At 38.2% G+C, this 7305-nt stretch overlaps 1 pseudogene; it reads right to left on the bottom strand.

Annotated features, from left to right (window-relative positions):
- Window positions 1-5574: 5574 nt before the first annotated feature.
- Window positions 5575-6486, bottom strand: LOC124975598 (olfactory receptor 4C11-like; annotated as a pseudogene).
- Window positions 6487-7305: the final 819 nt, after the last annotated feature.

The following is a 7305-nucleotide window of genomic DNA, read 5'->3' as shown; positions in this document are numbered from 1 at the left end:
TGTTGTGATTTTGTGCATTTGGTGTTCTGCAAGCCTCTTGTATTTGATTTTCCATTTCATTCTTCAGGTTTGGGAAATTTTCTGATATTATTTAATTGAATAGGTTGTTCATTCCTTTGGTTTGTATCTCTGTGCCTTCCTCAATCCCAATAATTCTTAAAATTGGTCTTTTCATGATGTCCCATAGTTCTTGGAGAATCTGTTCATGATTTCTTACCATCTTCTCTGTTTGGGCAACTTTATTTTCAAGATTGAATATTTTGTCTTCATTGTCTGAGGTTCTGTCTTCCAAGTGGTCTAGGCTTTTGATGATGCTTCCCATTGAGTTTTTTATTTGGTTTATTGTTTCCTTCATTTCAAGGATTTCCACTTTTTTTTTTTCCTTTTGAGAATATCTATCTCTTTGTGGAAATGATCTTTTGCTTCCTGCAGTTGCTCTTTTAACTGCTTATTTGTATTATCATTCATTGCCTGCATTTTCTCTGTTATCTCATCCTTTACTTCATGAATCATCTTAATCATGTATAATCTGAATTCCTTTTCTGACACTTCTTCTACCATCCTGTCATTGGTTCTATTAATATAGAATCTATATTTGTTTGGATCATTTTCTTCCCTTGTTTTTTCATGTTGTTCATGTACCTTCCCTTTTAGCAGTGTAGATCTGGGGTATTGCAGATTTCCCCCTATAGGCTTATGGTGGCCCTATAGGTTTTCAAAACCTTTTCTTTTTGGGGATATCAATATTAGCAGTGCCCAATTCAGACACTATGCAATCCTAGACCAAATAGCCTCTATGAGGACAATAACAAAATTGTCATAATAAACAGAATGAGTTCAAATATTATCTTCAATAAAACAAACAGATTTGCAATAAGGTCTGCAGTTTCTAATGGAGGACAAAGAGGATGCAGAGGTATGTAGAATGTAACTGTTAATGGGATAAGAAAAGAATAAATAGAAGTTCTAGATAATAGAAATGGTGAGAGTGTAATTTAAAAAAATGGATGTTAGCATGCAAAAAAGGGAGAAAGAAACTCTGAGGGAACAGGTGAACAAAAGGAAAAAAGAGCAAGAAAAGTAAAGAAATAAAAACTTAAAATTTTTCAATAAGGAGAAAAAAGAAAATCTACAGTATAACAGTCATATAGTAATGAAACCTCCCAGTGTTCAGTAGCCTGATGCATGAGAGGTACCTCACAATGAGCTTCAAGTCTCCAATAGATGTCTCTGGATGGGATTTGCTCAACCTAAAGATCTGAGCTATGGCTTTCAGGGTTATCCAAGATGTCCACTCTGGCTTCCAAATGTGCTGGCAAATAGGGAGCTGCAGCTCAGGATGTAGACATGGTCAGCTGGTGGTCCTGGAGGTGGTGTGTGTTTGGTCAGGCTGGAGTCCTGAATGTTGGGTGTGTTTGGTGTGGTTGTGGGATCCTTGAGGCTGGGTGTAATCAGTTGGTCTGGGGTTCTGGTGATAGGGCTCAGACAGTTGGTCTGGGAGTCCTGGCGGCAGGGAGCAGTCAGTTGATGTAGAGTCCCAGAGGCAGGGAGTAATCGTTCGGGCTGAGGGATCCTGAAGAAGGGGCTCAGTCATTCCTGGCCAGGAGTCCTATGGGGCCTGGCTGCTTTCTCAAAATGGTGGCAGCCATGTGTAATTAAACCTGCTGGTACTGTAACAGTGAACTTCCAGGCAACAACAGGCAGCTGATGTTTCACTGGCAGTCGACTCTCAGTTTACTGACTGTTGTTGGACGATCGAGAGGTGAACCTCATGCGTTGGTTGATGGATAGGTGTAAGGCAGGCGATGGACAGGCAAGAGGCAGGCAAATGGCAGATGATAGGCTCCTGACCGTGAGCAATCTCAAGAGGAATGACTTTATGAAAACAATACAGTGAATCCTACCATCATGTACATCCATCAGAATGGGGTCCTAACTAGAGTAAGATATACTCATGCTTGTAAAATTATATTAAAATATCTTATGTAATTAAGTATAACCAATAGAGAAACAAATGGAAAAACTTTGACATAATCTAAGAGGAAAGGAAGGGAGACAAATTTACCTAAGATTAAGGTTTTGGTGGATGGGAGAGTTTCAATATAGAAATTAAATTCAATTATAGAAGAATAATGTTCCATATCTTGCATGACTGAATAAAAAAGAATGGCTAAAATTTTTCCAAATTTGATGACAACTCTATGTCTATGTATCCAAGAATCTAGCAAATTCCAGGCATAAAAAATGAGAATTACGCTCATTTAATCTAATCCCCAAAGATTTCCTAGATTTACCCTTATCTTCAGAAAACATTAATGAATTGTGTGAACGTTTCATCAAGTTGTGCTTCACTCTTCCAGTGTCATTTGGAATCACATTGATGAGACACACTTTAAATAAATAGCTGAATCTCAAGTGAACTCTGGAAGCTGCCTGAGCAACACACTGTAGTAGGCCCATATTCCACTTATTCCCTCACTGTCCTAAAGGACTGTGGCGTATCTTTCTCTGAGCTTCTAAAATATGCTGCTGGAGTTTGGATCGTGAAGTCTTCCTGAAGGTCTGTGTATTAAAAGCTTGGTCACCAGCCTGTAGCACTATGGGAGGTGGTAGACCTTTGGGAAGAAGGGCATGGTGAAAGGAAGCTAGGTCGTTGGGGCTATCAACCTGGAAAAGGATATTGAGACCTTGGCCCCTTACTGTCCCTCTCTTTACTTGACCTTGGCCCATTACTGTCCTTCTCTTTACTTTTTCTATGAGCACATGCTCCTACCTTAATGAACTGTAATGCCACAGGTTCAAAGCAACAGAGCCAAGTGGCCAAGGACTGAAATCTCCAAAACTGTGAGCCAAACAAACCTTTCCTAATTTCTCAGTTATTTTATTATAGCAATGAAAAGCTAACTAACATATGCTGACTCAAGAAATATTTGAGTAAGCACTGTATGCCAGATAACATTATAAGGGCTCCTGGAGTCTATCTCCTCTAGCAAGCTTTCCTTGATACTCCAGCTAGATTATCTAATCCTCTCCACTGATCATGTCTTGCTGCCTTTGTTCTACCTCTAACCTTGACTTTAAAATAATGCATTATAATAATCTGGTTTTGTTTCTTTGCCCCTCTTTCCCTCTCTCTTCTTTCTCTCTCTCTCTCTATAATATAGATTTATATATAAAATAATATTTTAAAATTTTTTGTACCCCCAGTAACCTATTAAGCTGTTGGCTCTTTGAGGCCACAGGCCACATTTACCTATATATGTTATCTATAACATCAAGTACAGAAATTGGCAATGTAACTCTGAACTCCTCTGCCTCCTTCTATTGGAAGTGCCCTTGCAGCAGGGGTGAGATGCTTCCTTCTTGCTCTATTGCCCCAGCAGGAGAAGGGCTAAAGTGGATGGAATCTCCTGCTAAGTAGAAAGCAGTAGCAGTATCCTTAGAACTGGATGTTGAGCTCAGATTCCACCAGCTTCAGCCCCTCATCTCCTTCCCAATCCATTGGGTTTGTTCTCATCAGCAGGCAATGCACTCAACATTGAGGGACCTGTATGTTCAAAAGCCCCATGTGGAAAAGCTTATTCAAGCACATGAGTTGTTCCTGTCCTACTGTATTCCTTTTGGGAAACTTGTTGTTTCCTTAGTACTTTACCCAGAATACTAATGAAGGAAAGAGGAAAGGAAAGAAAGAAGGCAGACTCTCAAAGACTTTAGCACAATGAGTGTTTGTAAACATTTGAAAGGAAGGTGGAATGACTCAAGGGAGACTTGAGGCTGTTGATGGACTGCTGATGACTTGGGGAACTTGTTCCGACCCTGGCAGAGAAAGTGCACCTGCTCCTTAGTACTGGTTCAGGAAATAGGTTGCCCATTTGAAAAACTAAGCAAATGAAAAAGTCAAAAGAAAATAAAAGAGAGGTATCACAAATACTTCTTATGAGAACTTCATTATCTATGATATGGTCTAAGTAGTTGATGGAAAATGCATTATTTTGTTAAACTCCCTCATGCCTATTTTATGGTTAGAAATACTTTTTACTTTAATTCAATTGGTAAAGTGGTAAGAGGTGAAGCACCATAAACCCTTAGAATGTCTAAACTTTGCAACCTGGCCTACAGAAGCTCTGACAATCTCATACCTAGAACATCCAGTGACTCTGTCATATTGTTAAATGAAATGGGAAAAAGGAGGGAAATATAATGCTCTTTTTGAGTGGGCTCTAACTCAAATAGGCCTTTACTTATGTTTTTTAAATATAATTTTACAAGAGCTGAAGAAACTTAGTTATGTTCATTTTTATATATACAGAGATATAGGTGTAGGTATTTGGTCACTCAGAAGGCAGAGCATTTTGAAGGTAGCCACTGGCAGTTTGATGAGAAAAGAAGGCATCAGTGATCATTGTAAGGATTGTATATTTTCCTCCCACATCAAGGATCCTACAATGAGAAAAGAAAGAGATAATTTTGAAAAAGCTTATGAAAAGGTCCCAAAGGGAAGCAAAGTATAAATCTGTCAACATCTGCCAGTTTCAGAGGTAGTAAGCCAGTTTGTTAAGATACAAATTCAAATAGGATTTTCTGTCCCCTAAGAAATAACCTCACCCTTGTCCCCTAGAGTCTGCTGTCTGTCTTTCCAATTTTAGGCTCCCAGGCCTCAGCTGAAGGTGGAGAGTCAGGGGATTTTTGACTGCTTGGTTTATGTCATGCACTTTGCATTTTAATTTTTGGCCTCGCCTAACACCAAGGGGGAATTTGGTCTCTACATTATGTAATAGTGAGATGAAAAGAGTAAGATTGCAAGTAAAGAAGTTTGTGAGTTTACATTCAGACAGATAAAAAAATCTCTCTACTGTATTAAGTTTGAAAGAGCAAGAAGAGACAAGAATTCAATTTTTATTTCAATTATGCCTTGCCTATGTAAGATCCAATTACACTTTAAACTCCATAGGACTGGATTTCAATGCTTTAAGGATAAATTGTAAGTCACAAAATAAGGAGAATTGTGAGCATTCATCTGGAAGGAGTGTAAACAAATCTGCCACTTGTGAATAGCACTGAGAGCTTTGATAATGTCCTCTTTGGATGTTGATACTTACTCTGACTCATCTGGATCACAAGTACTTGGAATCTTTGGTGCAGTGTTCTGACATTTTTTGTTCGGTGGATGGAGATGCTCATGCACATAACAAAGTACATCATAATTTTCTTCCATAACCTGTATCAATTATAGGTATTATTTGGTGCCAATGTAACTGAAATCATAAGCTCAGGTACTGAATTTATGAAGTGGGGAGTAATGTACCATGCATTATATACCATATATATATATATCAATATAATATATAATCATATATATATATATATATATATATATATGACTTTTTTCAAATGAAAATAATGGTGTAAAACATTTTCTGCATAAAACTAAAGTCCTTAAAGGTAGGAAACACTAGACCTGGCTTTTCAATTCCTGCATGTTCCCAGGAAATATGATATCTTTCCTGTCAATGCAACAAAAACTAAAATGAAAGAAGTATACACTATAATACACATAGCATTTATCAAGTGAAGTCATACTTTGCTATACCATAATTTTTTCAAGGCATTTTTCACTTCTGCATTCCTCAATATATAGATCAAAGGATTCAGTAAAGGTGTCCCAATTGTGTAAAGCACAGTCACCCTCTTGTCTACTGGAAGGGTGGTTTGTGGACAAGTGTATATAAATATACACAGAACAAAAAATATGACAATAACAATAAAGTGGGAGGTGCATGTGAAAAGGGTTTTTTCACCTTTCTTCTGCACTGTGGTTTCTCAGAGAGAATAGGATGACAATACAAGAGGTAAATAAGAATGTGAAACTCACCATGCATATGGCCCCACTATTAAACACTATGAGCATATTGATAACATAACTGTCCATACAGGCAAGTTTCAACAAAGGTTGCATGTCACAGAAATAGCGATCAATCATATTAGGACCACAGAAGAGTAACTGCAAAGCCAGGAAAATCTGTGCGGAAGAATGAATTGAAGATCCCACCCAAGCCAGAATCGCCAATACACCACAGACTTGCTGACTTATGATGGTTGTGTATTGCAGGGGCTTACAAATGGCCATATAGTGATCAAAAATCATGAGAATGAGCACAAACATTTCCATGCAGTCAAAAAAGTGAACCGCAAATATTTGGGTCATGCACTCTTTGTAGGAAATGGTCTTCTTCTGATAAAGGATATCCACAATCAATCTGGGGGCTGTGGTTGTTGAGAAGCAAGCATCAGCAAAGGACAGGTAGAAAAGGAAAAAGTACATTGGACTTCCAAGGGTCTGACTTGTTTTAATGGTCACCACAATGAGACTTTCCTCAGCAGAGTCATGAGGTAAAGAATCAAGAAGATCCCAAATATTGCCTTCTGCTTGCCAGCGTCTTGTGTCAGCCCAAACAGAGTGAATTCAGTCATGCTGCCCTTATGCATCACCATGTCAGTGGCTATGAGCAGCCTGTAGTTGATAAATGTTTTACCTGCAGATAAGAGAAATTGTATCTTGAGGAGATTGTGGACTGACATCTGAATTCCTGGGTTCTGTTCCATGCTGTGCTATCTCTAACTGCCTTTGGGGTGAACCAAAATCCCCTATGAATCTTCATAAGAAGATACCCAGACTTCTGCAACATTTAGCTATTTGGCTCAGAAACCAGCTAGACTGAATCAAAATTTTAGGATCTATGGAATAAAAATAAATAAATGTCCTTTGGATATTTTATTCCTACCTACATTGAGAACTGCAGAACTTGTTCTTTCCTTGTTCTTAAATGCTTTGAAACCTAGTTCTAGTGTATCAAAATGGAATGCAAATAGTTACTTTATGCTTTCTGAGCTTTCAGAAGAATTTTAAAGTGTTAAAAAAAGTGTTACACTCACACATATGCACACATAAGCACATATATATCATGGACTAAAAAATTTTATCACTGCACTCTGAAACTTGAAAAAAAGGACAGTATTCTGTAGTTATTCAGGATGGGGGTTGCACTGAGGGTGAAGACGGTGAAGTCTTCCAATAAACACAGACATCAGAGACCAGGCTCGGAAGGCACAGATCTAATTTTACTTATGATTGTACAAGACATATATAGGCACATTATCCCATGAGGTTAAGATGCTTGTTAAATCATAACATAACCAACCTATAGGTAAGCTATACATTGTGCTAATGTAAATAAACCAAGTATCCCTATGTGGTTCTGTCTGGCAACAAGTCTGAGGCAAAGGTCTCTGGAAAGGGCAAGCTCC

This window comes from Sciurus carolinensis, unplaced genomic scaffold (genome assembly GCF_902686445.1).
Source record: "Sciurus carolinensis unplaced genomic scaffold, mSciCar1.2, whole genome shotgun sequence".
NCBI classification, from domain to species: domain Eukaryota; kingdom Metazoa; phylum Chordata; class Mammalia; order Rodentia; family Sciuridae; genus Sciurus; species Sciurus carolinensis.
This window is presented reverse-complemented; position numbering and strand designations above follow the sequence as displayed.